This window comes from Apodemus sylvaticus, chromosome 12, assembly GCF_947179515.1.
Source record: "Apodemus sylvaticus chromosome 12, mApoSyl1.1, whole genome shotgun sequence".
NCBI classification, from domain to species: domain Eukaryota; kingdom Metazoa; phylum Chordata; class Mammalia; order Rodentia; family Muridae; genus Apodemus; species Apodemus sylvaticus.
Genome location: NC_067483.1, coordinates 95,440,663 through 95,455,281, shown reverse-complemented (window position 1 = coordinate 95,455,281; position 14,619 = coordinate 95,440,663). Strand labels below are relative to the sequence as shown.

Genomic DNA, 14,619 nt, shown 5'->3' with positions numbered 1-14,619 from the left:
TTAACAATACTTAGAACCAAAAATTAAACCAAAGCTGGGCAACTACCTTTGGCTCTAAAATCTCATTCATTCCAACTGCACATGATAATTAATCATTTGCCTTTTTATTCTATTATAATCTTGAACAAGGGTCTGACTGCCTTGTTACGGTAAAAGAAAAACATGTGCAGATGCCAACAAATACACACAGACACACGGAGAGACACATGCAGCAGAGAGACAGAGGCCAAGAGAGACAGAGAGGCAGAGAGCAAAGAATGGAACTATAGCCATGACTATCTTCAGTCTATAAAGCATCCAGATGACTGACATCTCTATCAGTTGGAATTTTGGACGAAGGAAGTTGATAGAGCAGTGTCACTGATACAATTTTATGCCAAACCCCAAATCCCTTTTCTCAAACTGGGGAGAATTTTTCAAGCAAATCCAGATATTTACAACATGGGGAAGCTTGTTTTCTTTCAAACTTGAAATCCCTTAGAAATGGTTTCTTTTGGTTTCAAGCAAACTTGAACACAGGTGCTGAGCCAGAGAGCTATGCCATCTGACCAGCTAACCAGGTCAGAGGACCAGGGCCTGCAGACGGTCTGTCCAGAAAGGCCAGAGGCGGCAGTACGGAACAGCAAGAAGCAACAGGCCCTGAAGACTCACTGCTATTCAGGTCGTCCGGTCAGCTGGCCTCCAGCATCCTTCCCAGAGATGAGCATTTCTAACTTAAAGCAATTGGGGTAAAACCTGCTTTCTCTGACTTCAGGGAGGAGAGAGCCACGCCATCCACACAGCAGAGCCACGCCATCCACACAGCAGAGCCACGCCATCCACACAGCTGAGCCACGCCATCCACACAGCAGAGCCACGCCATCCACACAGCTGAGCCACGCCATCCACACAGCTGAGCCACGCCATCCACACAGCAGAGCCACGCCATCCACACAGCAGAGTCACGCCATCCACACAGCAGAGCCACGCCATCCACACAGCAGAGTCACGCCATCCACACAGCAGAGCCACGCCATCCACACAGCAGAGCCACGCCATCCACTCAGCAGAGCCACGCCATCCACACAGCAGAGCCACGCCATCCACACAGCAGAGCCACGCCATCCACACAGCAGAGCCACGCCATCCACTCAGCAGAGCCACGCCATCCACTCAGCAGAGTCACGCCATCCACACAGCAGAGTCACGCCATCCACACAGCAGAGCCACGCCATCCACACAGCAGAGCCACGCCATCCACACAGCAGAGCCACGCCATCCACACAGCAGAGCCACGCCATCCACACAGCAGAGCCACGCCATCCACACAGCACAGTCATATTATCCTCTCCCTCCCAGGCAACAAAAGCCACTTCAAGTTATGCACTGATGTCTCTGCAATGGAGAGATACTTGCTGCTTCTTCCTGGCCACTTCTGGTCCATGTTATTCTACCTTAAGGCTCAAGAAAATGTAGTCTCAGAAAAACTTGATAATAAGGAACAGCGGTACATGAGGAGAAGAGACACCGGCTGGAAAGCCTCAACTGCAGTTGATCTGAAGAATGGGGTATGTAACATACTGCTCAGCAGTCGAGGGATCTCTATCTAACTGTCTCTCTGTCTGTGTCTGTCTCTCTGTCTGTCTCCCTCCCATCCCCTTTCTGTATATTCCTCTAGGTGTAAGTATGCTACATGTTTTACATTTAAAACCTATCTTCCTACAGTTTACTCTTTGGAAAATAAAGCCAAATGCAGTCTTCCTCTTTATAGGATTGCACACAGGGCATTGCATATGCTACTAAGCTCATAATCTAGCCTGAAAGCTTCATCCCCAGTCCAAAGGCTTCAACAAACTAGATATAATATAAATATCATGGGATGCATTTGCATATGTACAGGAGTCCTCTAGTATTCTCAGGTGATAAAATAAGAGGTGCTTAGGTTCCCTATACAAAACATCATATTTGTGTATAACAGGGGCTCCCAGCCCCCCTAATGATGACCCTCTAATACAGTTCTTCATGTTGTGGTGACCCCTATCCATAGAATTATTTTGGTGCTGCCTCATAGCTGTAATTTTGCTACTGTTATGGATTGTAATGTTAATATCTGATATACACAGCATATCTAACGTAGTACCGACTCCCCGTGAGATTGGAACCGGCAATTGAAGGCAGCTGGTGTATACCTGTGTATACCCTGCTATTACTCACACAAATATCCTTTAAATACAAGGCCAGCTCTGTGCATAGATAATGCTGCTGTTGTTTGGAGCTAATGAATGAAGTGGGGGAAATCTCTGCATGTGTTCTGGATAGATGTCATTTTTTCTTTTTCTTTTTTTTCTTTTTACCCCAAACCTTTTCTATCTCTGATTGTTTGAATTGTGATGTCCATGGTTACAGAGGGGTGTGTGTTTCTAACGTGTATATATACATATGTATGCACATATATGCATCTCCCTATATATATACACACACACAAATATATATAAATGTATATGGATATAAAAATTAGCAATAATTTTTATAAAGCATTGTTTAGAAAAAGACAAATAAAAGATAAGCAAGGAAACTGAAATATTACCTCTTTTGCATAAACCTGAGTAATACATACATGTTTCTTAGGCTTTCTTTAGACGCACACACACACAAATAATTAAAAAAGTGGTGTGGGGGGCAGAGAAAGGAGAGAGCAAAGCGATAAAGATATGAGACACCAGATTCCTCTCTCTCTCTTTCTGTGTTTGTGTGTATGTGTGTGTGTGTGTGTGTGTGTGTGTGTGTGTGTGTTGGGGGAACAGGGAAGAAGCCATATTCTACCAAGATTTCCCTTTTAGATCTGAGGCAAAGGCTACTCTGGATGAAAATGTTTGGTGTGGGAGAAGATGGAACCTATCAAATAAATGATGTAATATTAATATTTCATTTAGTACTTATCATCTCTTTACGATGATGAAAAGACATTATTATCATATTTTTATTCTAACTCATAAAAATGGCCAATCTTCCACATTTGAAACTGGTGACAGCACAAGAATCTTAGTTTACACAGAGCTCAGACAAATCACTCAATATTTTCGACATAAATGTAATGACTTCTGATTTTAGAGAAAAATAACAAGTCTCAAAAAAATTCCAGGGTTGCCTCTGACCTGTCCTATTGGTCATTTATGTATGTCTACCTGAAAAAAAAATAAACTTTCTGCATATTCATTATGAAGAAGACGGATGATAATCAGAAGGAGAGATAGCAAATTTTTACTTGAGGATTAGGCTCTCATTGGTTGGATTTCAGCATTGGCCAGGCCATTTTACCATTAAGTCAGCAGAAGTGAGTTCTTACACGCTATGCCGCTTACTAGTGGAGAACACCAGGCAGAGGGAAAAGAACACGCTAGAATAAATTGTGCATTATTTCTGGCATTAGTTAAAGGAACTGAGCATTATAAGAAAAAAATATAGTACCATTGATTTTTACAGGTGTTTAATACAGATAAGCTGAAAAAAGGGTTTCCATTTTAAGCCCAGCGATGGCTAAAGATGCATTCAAATATGTTCAAAAGCAATCTAAAGTCTTCTAAAATGGTGTTTAAGCTATTCAGGCAAAATGTAAATAGTTTTTGTCGTAGTACTGGGGAATATAGAACAAAAGCAGGGCCCAGGGTGCTGGCTCTGGCACCTGGCAGGCCACCGTCAAAGAAGGGGGTCATTAAAACAGAGGCTACCCTGCTTACCCGCCACTTGATCACAGGTCACCTAGTAAAAGACGTTACCAGACTGTCCTTAGGATGGTATACAGAGTAATTATCCAATACTGCTTTCAAGAGGAGAAACCCCTCCAAAACAAAAACAAAAACAAAAACAAAAAGCCAATCCAGCTAAGAAGTCAAGTATATGCTTGAGAAAGGTATTAGACAAAGAACTGAAATCCAATATTTTAACCTTGTCTGCCTTCAGCTTATTTCTTAACATAAGAAAGAATGGTTTTTTTTTAAAAAAATACTAAATTAATATATTTAAGTGTTTTCTAAAAGGTCCAGGGGAAAGCTCAAATGTTATGGGGCTATGTATGTCTGTGGAAAAGCATGTATTAGGTGAGTACTAGGCCCCATGTTCAAAGTTGGAGTCAAAGACATCACTAAGATACCTTTGAAGAACAACAATATCAACCAGGCAGATGCCCCAGAGCTCCCAGGGACTAAACCACCAACCAAAGAGTACACATGGAGGGACCCATGGCTCCAGTGGCATATGGAGCAGAGGTTGGCCTTGTCAGATACCAGTGGCAGGGGAGGCCCTTGGTCCTGTGCAGGCTGCCCCAGCATAGGTGAACGCTAGGGCGCTGAGGCAGGAGTGAGGGGATGGGTGGGGAGCACCCTCATAGAGGCAGGGGGAGGGGAAGGGATAGAAGGTTTGTGGAGGGGAAACTGGGAAGAGGGAGAACATTTGAAATGTAATAAAAAGAACTGATTTTTTAAAAAAGAAAAAAAATGAACGGTGGTAACTCTAGATCAAACGTAATCACCGAACCACACACACACAGCACATAGGCCTCATTCGCTGTGCATGGAACCTAGAGTTTCCTACACGTGGAACAAGTGTTCCACCACTTAGCTATGGCCCCAGCCCTCTTCTTCTTTTATTAATCATTTATTAACTTACATTTCAAATGATTTCCCCCTTCACAGTTACCCCTCCATGATAACCCCTCCATGATAACCCCCATCCCATCCTTCCTCCCCTTTGCCTCTATGAGGGTGCTCCTCCACCCACTCCCCCACTCCCACACCTCACCTCTCTAGCATTCCCCTACACTGGGGCATCAAGCCTCCACAGAACCAAAGGCCTTCCCTCCCATTGATGTCAGATAAGACCATCCTCTGCTGCATATGTATCTGGAGCAATGCATAATCTTTGTTGGGGGTGTATTCATTCCCTGGGAACTCTGGGTGGTCTGGTTAGTTGATAGTGCTTTTTATTGTGGCATTGCTATCCCCTTCAGCTTCTTCAGGGTTTCCCCTAGCTCTTCTATTGGGGTCCCTGGGCTCAGTCTGATGTTAGGCTTCAAGCATCCCCATCTGTATTAGTCAGGTGATAATAGATCCTCTCAGGGAACAGCCATACCAGGCTGCTGTCAGGAAGCACTTCTTGGTATAACTCTCCTACCAGCTCTCCTCCGTGACCTTGACAAGACATCATCAAATCTTTCCAGTATCTCAGGTGACTTCATTCCCACTGATGCCTCAGCTGGTATGCTTACACAAGCAAACATGAGGGATCAGGATTACCCCAAGCCGCTAAGTCCAGACTAAAAGTTAGTGCCTATTATCTACACAGGACAGCTTCAAAGGAAGGGCTGACAACATAAAAACAGGCAAGAACATCACCTTTATAACAAACACAAGGATTTAACTAAGGCAAAATAGTGCACCCATCCGAACGGCTCGCCACAGTGAGGTACAAGCTGGCAGAGTGACCAGATCCCAGCTGGAGCGGTTTATGGACGGCTCCTAGTCACTAAAGGATCCCGTGAGAGCTGGTAGCTGACTGACTCGCGTACTGGAGATGCTGGGAGAGAAATCCCATGACTCACATAGCTTTGCCTGTTAAACACATGACTCAAGCAGCCGAGAGCCAGAACAGTAGATCAACAGTCATGCCAAGCCTGCTGAGTGGCATTTGCAGACAGGCCAAGCCTCAGCTGTGCGTGTTTCGGAATTTTCATATGGAGGAGGTCTTCAAATGCCATGTGTCATAAAGAACAGTAAATTATTAATAATTCAGGATTTAGGTACATTTGTAATTGCAGGCCAGGGATATGAGTCATCTCAGGATAGATGAAAATTTATGTTACATAATTGCAACTAATATTGATTTTTATTCTGACATAGATGGGGATATGAGATCACAAGACATAAGTTTTGAAGCCTGAAAATTAAGGTTTCACTTCTTACCTGAACAATACTGAACAGCATTTGGTCAATCATTTGACTACCCTAAACTTTAAGTAGCTCTTCTGTGGAAAGGGAGAGGGAGAGGGAGAGGGAGAGGGAGAGGGAGAGGGAGAGGGAGAGGGAGAGGGAGAGGGAGAGGGAGAGGGAGAGGGAGAGGGAGAGGGAGAGGGAGAGGGAGAGGGAGAGGGAGAGGGAGAGGGAGAGGGAGAGGGAGAGGGAGAGGGAGAGAGGGAGAGGGAGAGGGAGAGGGAGAGGGAGAGGGAGAGGGAAGGAAAGGAAAAAGAAAAGAGAGTAAGACCTGCCTGTGTTTAGCTCCTTTAGAGACATGAGATGCTCAGGCAGGGGAGGTTGAATGATAGGGTCCACTGGCCCTTCCAAAGGACGATGACACCCGTTGCATGATCTTTAGTTTTAGATGTAATGTGTGCTATGTAGAGGTGAAATTATTTAGTAAACTCACGTTATCTTTTTTATGTGATATGTGATGTGTAGTGTGTATGCATGCGTGAAAATGTGTATGCATGTTCACATGAATGTGGTACGTGTATGGCCACATATGCAAGCACGTATGATGTATGTGGAGGTCGGAGACTGATATGAGGCACCTTCCTCAGGCACTCTCCGTGGTATGTGGAGCGACACTCTCTCACTTTAAACTAGAACTCAGTTTGGATTCAGCTTGCCCATAGAGCAGTTTCACCCAGCGATGCCCTAGCTCTACCCTCATCATGCGAGGCTGATGGGAGTCCTCCATTTCCGACAAGCATGTATGTGGGTCCTTAGCTCCTCGCACACGGACAGCAAGCACTTCACTGCTAATTCAGTTCCACAGCATCCACACTTGCCTTCTCGGGAAAGTACTCCACAGCCCCCGTGAGTTTCAAGAATAGGTCTCCCTTGCATTCGCTGGTGTTTATTAATGTGTTATGAACCTCTGCTGTGGCATCTGATTCACAATAAAGAGATTACGCATACTAATTTGTCATTTATTTTCCAGTGCCTTGAAGCACCGCTAATATCTCAGGAGCACCTCAACCCAATTACTTCCCATTTTGCATTACTGTCTAAATGTGCTAATGTGCCCAAAGGCTTTATGTGTGCGTACATGAACACACACGCACACACACACACACACACACACACACACACACACACACACACGCTCAGCTCCTGACTTATCTATGACAACATTTCTGACAACATTGCTGTCAACTTCTGAGAAGTATCGTCCCCGCCCCCTGGACCACTGGACCATATCTAGCGACCAACCAACTTAACAGCCTGGCTGAGCCCTGGACAAGAACAGCCAATCCGTGCTTATTTAGTGTTTGTTTTGGGGGTGAGTGAGAATACCACCTGCAGAATGAAGTTCAGAATGTAGAGGGTGTTGAAATTCATGATGCCTAAACACAGAAACTGTTTTGTTTGTTTATTGGGAGAGTTGTGTGTGTGTAAATCATTGAATAACTGGCAAATCCAACTCTTTTCCTCAGCTGATAACTAGTCATTTAGACAAATTCAAGTATTAACTTGCAAATTAATTTATGAGTATTGATTTCACACACGATTAATACACAACCACACATAGTCTGCACCATTTGATATTGCCTGATAGATAGATTTTAACCTTTCTTTATCATGTTTTGCTACTTACTTCAGTCTTTCACTTAGAAAATATGGGTTTTCTGAAATTCTAGAATTTCTAGAATCTTTTAAAGTTGCCAAAATCACCAAGCACACAAAACTTAGATTTTGAAAAGATCAATAGTGTTCGATGTGTGGGGATCCTGACAGATTGTTATTTGTTTCGGATATCTTCGGCAGGAAGCATGAGATGTATCAGGTTAGGTAGATCTGGGTGAGGCTGTGCCTTCCTGCTGTTTGCGGAGAACAGGAAGGTTAAGGGCTTGCAGGCAGAGGCGCCTCAGGTTAGTAGCATAAAAGCATGAGGCCAGGAAAAATGAATTCTGTTCCTGGCCAGGTAGTGTTAGCTGAGCTGGTGACTTACACCCGTGTTTATTTTATGAAATTAAAAGCACTGCCCACACAACCGGTGTCGCAGGGACGGCAGTGTGGCTGAGTGCAATGCGGCAAGAAATGGGCCTTACAAGGACTGCCATGTTTAGTCTTCCAAAGAACGTTTTTTATTATTATCCTAATTTTACAAATTGGGGAGTAAGATACAGATAAGTGAGGGGCTGGGAGCTGGCTGCCTAGACTGAGCTTTAAGCCAGTCACGCTGCCTTCTGTCTAGCACGTGGGCTTCAGAGCTTGGTATTTTGGAGTAGAGGCCTTGAGATCATTCCTAACCCAAAAATTTCAGAAGATTAGCTCTGATTTTTCCCTCTCCTCTTGGGGTCTGTGCCACCTGCTTTGGGAAAAGGACCATCCTGCGCAAGCTTCCCAGCCCCGCCCAGGCCCACAGGGTCCCCTACAAGCTGCCCTAGCAGCACTGCAGGGCTTTCTCTGCCAAAGCAAGCTGAGACTTTGGAGTCAGGTTCAGCACAGCTGGTGGAGGGAGGCTCAGATTTCCGCTGAATGGATCACAATGGAGAAAGACTGTCACAGGACCTCAGGGAAGCACGCGCTCCCCGCTGGATTTTTGTAGCGTCAGTGTGTAGACTATTTAAAACTTCCCTCTCCAGTTCTGAAATGCCTTGTTAGTGGCAAAGTTCATCTAGGGGTCTACGGGCCATATGCTGTTTGGTCTCTCTGTTTTTATTTGCTTTGTTTTGTTTTGTTTTGTTTTGTTTTGTTTTGGCTTGGTTTGGTTTTTGCTTATTTTGGAGCTGACATAGAGAAATCAGCTTGCAACGAAAAAATGTTTTAAAATGCCCGTGATTGTGAACAGTGCGTGCATGCATGACCTGGCAGGCTTGCAGATAATAGGACAACAAAGCTGTAACAATTCTGCCCAAAGAGCAAACTTGAACACACCAATGAGGATTGGAGGGAGCAGGGGAGTGGAGTTTGGTGGGGGTGGAGTTTGGTGGGGGTGGAGTTTGGTGGGGGTGGAGCTTGGTGGGGGTGGAGTTTGGTGGGGGTAGAGTTTGGGGGTGGAGCTTGGTGGGAGTGGAGTTTGGTGGGGGTGGAGTTTGGTGGGGTGGAGTTTGGTGGGGGTGGAGTTTGGTGGGGGTGGAGTTTGATGGGGGTGGAGCTTGGTGGGGGTGGGAGGGCTCCTTCCTGACTAAGCTTGTAGGCGAGTTCCAGGCCAACTGAGACTGTGTCAAATAACTGCCAGATGAACTGTACCTGAAGAACAAAGCTAGGGGTTGACTTACAAACAACACATGCATGTATGCATGTATTCACAGAAACACATACCGTGTTTACCACCCCCCCCCACACACACAGACACAGGGAAATGTTCGCACACATACATACACACACCTTCCCCATATGACATGAATTTTGTATAAAAGAAGCATGACTTTAAAATTCTGCACATTCAAGGGTGTTCATCAGGCAGGACTGGGGCCATTTAACAGCAGCGTTACTTCTAATTGTAGATTTAATAAGATTGCTGGGACATAATGGAGAATGTGTATGGTAGTACTTCTACTAGTTAGCTAATTTAATCATTCTATAATGCATATCTAAAATAACATGCTGCACATGATAAATACATACAGCTTTTATTTGTTGTGGAAAAAAATGAAAGAGCTATCCATCTTTACCAATCAGGACTTGGGTTTGCGAGGAATAGAGAATAATGGCTTCTGTGTTTAGGTTTAAAAATAAGTAATCTGGATCCCCAGGATCTCTCAAACACTGGACCACCAAACAGACAACATGCACCAGCTGATATGAGGCCCTTAGCACACATACAATAGAGGGCTGCCGAGTCTGTGTTCATTCAGAGATGATGTACCTGACCCTCAGGAGACTGGAGGCTGCAGGGAGTTTAAAGGTCGGGTGGGGTGGGGGTGGGGACATCCACAAGGAGACAGGGGGAGGGGAGGTGGTATGGGATGTGGACAGGGGTTGGCTGGGTGGGGAATAAAATATGGAGTGTATAAAAATAATTAGTTAATAAAAAAGGGCAAAAAAGAATAAGATCGTGCATTTTTCTCTCAATAAATAAATAGATATCAGTAAGTGAGAAGCCTGCTTACAGAAAGGCTCCTGGAATTTAGTTGCCAATCTCACACACCACACTCTCCTGAAATCTCAGATTTCTGCTCTACAACTTATGGATTAATATTTGTGAATTTGAGAGACCTAAATTTCACACAGTGGAGTTCAGTATTTGCCGAAACACAGTGGATTGAAGAAAAATGCCATCAGTGGCCCTGGCACGGTTTTGGAAACCTCTCTTTATTAAAAAACCCCTAAACAGACACTGAAGATTTGCTTAAAAATTAAAAAACTGTCTTCCCAAAGAAATCTCTCTAGTGACATGAAACCTCAACTTAGGACTACTATTTTATAGTTTAGAGAAAATATTTCTTGCTTTTTTTATATTCAGATAGTCTCCTAACAAAATATTACACTTTCTGGTTCAAAAAATATAATAAATTTAAGCAGTTTTATAGGAGAGTATAAATTTTTTCATAGGAAAATGTAATTTGTTATAGTTAATGAGAAACTGAAACCAAACAAAACAAGGGCTTTGGGAGTCAATGGAGACCATACTCTAAGAGAGAAAATACTTCGGGGACAACTGGTCCTAGGCAGACATCAAGAAAGGTGCCTGGAACTTTCCAGTGCCCCTCGAGGTTATGGGAAGATACTGAGAAACTGACTCCTTCCAACATATTAAAAAAAAAAGGCTTTAAGATACAAATGAACCAAATTCAATCCATTTCAATCCATGGTCTTAAAAGTGTCTTCCGATAGAACTGCCAATGTATCTCCTGAGTCTGTGAAAGAGGGAGTGACTGACAGCGTTCTGGGAAGGGAATTAGGAACACATGGTCTTTATAGACTCTGGCGACACAATAAAGCTGGAAATGATTAAGAGGCAGCCCATCTTTCTAAAATGTAAAATGGGTTTATAGGTCCTTCTAATAACAACTTTTACTCAAACCTTACATAAATAGGCTTAGAGGATACAAATATTATGTGGGCCGCGCGGACGCTCCCAGGTTCCTAATCACGCTGGGGGATTACTCGGTGGAACAGAGGCATCTCGTTCCTATTGGGCCAGGGATTACAGCAAAGAAACATCTAATATTCCATTTTTTAATTTCATGCATTTTTTATTTACCTTTAATGATGCTGTATATATTCATCATCCTGAAATATTAAAACAGTATGAAAAAAGTAATAAATTGGTAGAAAATTTAGGGAATGAGAATGCAACCGCACGCAAATCATACACTATCAAGTGCTTGATACACATTTAAAATCACTGCCGACCACGGCCAAGCCAAATTCCAAGCAGGCTTCAGAAGTACAAAGTCACAATAAGAAGATCAGCAGAACAGACTGAAATAATAGAATATTCATCCCTCTAATCCGTGTGCAATTCTTTAGGGCTTTTTTTTTTTTTTTAAACAATGCATATGAGGTCTGACTGTATTCAGGATTTAAATAACTTGTCTGTGTCTTTCCCTGGTCCCTCTGCACTTTAAAAAAAAAAACAAAAAAAACAAAAAACAAAAAAAAACAAACCTGTATATACAGTTAACATGTCTCCACCAAGGCTCCCGACAGTGTCCGGGTCAGCAAACTTTATACCTCAGATGAAGCAGCAGCATTTTAAAACAATGCAAATGTTAATATACACTTATTTCTCTCTCTTAGAGTCCCTGGAAACAGCTATCTGGGAAGAAGGGGAGTTAGCTTCCTTCAGGTAGGAAACAAAGTGCTGGCTTGTCATTTTATTACCAATTAATAGGCTGATATTGTAAGAGATCTTTGCACCGGAATGCTGGCCGTGGGGCTGTGTGTGGGCACTTCACCTAGCCACCATCTCTTGCAGACAGTGCAGCTGCTTATAAGGCCTGACCCAATGTTGTCACAAGGAACAGAAAGCTACCAAGCAGCGAGGAATGTACTTAGCACTCTGGGGCATCAGATACCAGGTCACCAACATCTTTCCATCTCCTTGATCTTCTGTCTATCTTTTGACTGACAGGAGCCAGCTGCAAGCTATCCTTCAACTGGTGTGGTGTTTTAAAATATCTACTTTGTATACTTAGATTAGTTTTCCTTAATGAACTTTTGTGTATGTATATCTGTGTGTGTGTGTCTGTGGGTGTCAGTGTGTGTCTGTTGGTGTGTCTATATGTGTGTTGTATATGTGTGTATGTGTGTATGTGTGTGTCTGTATGTGTGTGTCTCTATATGTGTGTGTCTGTGTATATGTGTGTCTATATGTATGTCTGTGTGTATGTCTGTGTATGTGTGTATGTATGTCTGTGTGTGTGTCTGTGTATGTGTATGTATGTGTGTATGTGTGTGTATGTGTGTATATGTCTTGTGTGTGTGTCAATATGTATGTCTGTGTATGTCTTTGTATGTCTGTGTATGTGTGTGGGTATTCTGCACAAGGGTTCTTCTGAGTGCTTTTTGGAGTCAAAAGACAATTTCTGGTGCTATCTCTTACCTTCTGCCTTATTTGAGACAGGCTTTCTTGTTCACTGCTGTGTAGGGTCAGCTTGCCCGTGGCCTAGTGAGGATTCTCCTGCCTGTGTGTCCCATCTTACCACATGATCACAGGGATTAGACAGGTTACTATCACATCCAGGTGTAGGCGAGTCCTGAGGATCAAAACCAGGTCCTCAGGCTGGGGAAGCAAACGCTTTACCCACTGAGCTATCTCTCCATCAACACCACATCTCGCCAAAGAGGAAAATCAACAAATCAGAGTGTGCCTGCCTGCCTGCCTGCCTGCCTGCCTGCCTTCCAGTCTTCAAGTCTCCTCCTTTCAGAGGCTTCCTCTTCCAGACACCTGAAAGAATTTGTCCCAGCTGACACTAATGATTGAAATTTTCTTGTTGCTGGGCTTACATCCTGCATTGTCCTTTGTCTTACCAGCAAATCCCTTCAAAGCAAAACCTGGGTAATATTTCCCAGACTCTTATCTCTGGTAGCACCCATCACAGTCTGGCACCTAGTGGGTCTTCAGTAGCTCTTCTGCAATGTTGTTGTTGTTGAATTGATTGAAACTGGTTTTATTACATGATTCTGTTTCTGCCACTGTTCAAATGAGCCCAGTCTAACTCTGGGCAAGAGGAGCAACTGTGAATAACCTTAAAAAGAGGGGCAACGCCTTTTCAGAACACAAACTGTACAGAACCAGTGACCACCTCAAATGCTGATCCCAGTGAAGAACACGGTGCACAGCTCGAGACAGTGAAGACACTTAACAAAGGCATGGTCAGGACACAAGCAATACAGCATTAAGAGGAAAAAATCCCATTGTTGCCAAGAAATAGAGTGGTTGTAACAAGTGAAAGGGGGTGCAGTGGAGGATAGGAGAAAGAAGGATCTCACCCACTCAGAGAAATGGAGGAGGGTCTGCAGGGAGGGATACCTAGTTCCAGGGCTGTGGATAGAGATCAGTAGAAGAAGACAGAGTGGAGATGGGTTTGAATGAGAAGAAAGCTTTCTTTCACATCACTGCTCTCAAAGACATTGTGCCAGGCTGATACTCATGCTATGTGTCCAGCCCTAACCCAGACGTCTTCCTCACCCACGGCTGGGGATCGTCTTAGGAAAGGACACAGAATGTTCAGGTCCGAGGCTGGGAAGAGTGGTCACAGATGCTGTCCTCTGAGCACAGCCTCACAGAGGACTCACAGACTCAGTAGGTGCAGCCACCCACCAGCACAAGTTGGGCGCTCCAACCCTCTTCCATGGATGAGGCCCGCCACTCCCTGAGCAGCTGTTGGCAGTTAATGGTTGTTGGGGGAGGAGGAGGCATTTGTCTTCCGGTGTTAGTAAGGCGAGTATGATCCAGAAAACACCCTCACCCTGCTCCTGCAGGCAGCCCGAATTGAGCTTAGTGGGTCATTGGGACAAGGATATGGAAGCAGGACAGGGCCTTGTCAGGATCAATAAAGGTCCAGAGGTGAGAAAGAAGCATGAGAGAGGAATGGAGATTGAAGATTGAATAAGATCAAAATATATTACATATACATACATATACACATACACATATACATAGAGATGAGTGAAATTGCTAAGAACTAATAGATATTCCTTGCCCATCCCTGTCATTTGCTATGTAGTAATATGTAACCATTTCCTTCCAACACCCCTCTTCCAACACAGAATCAAGACTAGCTTCAAATTACAGTAAAAAAAAAAAAAATTGCTCCTGAATGTTTGAAGCGTATTTCTTCACTTTCCTTTGAAAATATTGAGACATCTCAGGGTAGTGGCGATATTCAAAGTATGTGATAGTGACAGGAAGAAAGAAAATGACACCCTGAAAGCTGGCATGCACTGTAGGTAAAGCAAAAGCTAATGTCTGCTCACATCTCCCCCACCGTCTTCTGTCTAAGCAGACCACCTCCAGTTAGGGTCACACCGCTTCTTATCTCCAATATATTATCTTTTCATTTTCAGCTCAAATTATCCTGCTGGTAAGCCTTTTGACTCTAGGCATTCACTCAAGAATTCAGGAGTATTCTCAAGTTCTTGTGTGAACCAAGAGGTGTCGAGGGAAAGCAGGTAGTTCTGCTGCCTGGAGATTCTTTGCTAAGTATCCGGCATTTGGGTAAAGCCTCTT

General features: G+C 43.8%; 1 protein-coding gene across 1 annotated transcript in view; it reads right to left on the bottom strand.

The window, feature by feature from the left end:
- The window catches only part of Esrrg (estrogen related receptor gamma), a 479,885-nt gene that overhangs the window by 301,318 nt on the left and 163,948 nt on the right, over positions 1-14,619 (bottom strand). The window lies entirely within an intron of this gene.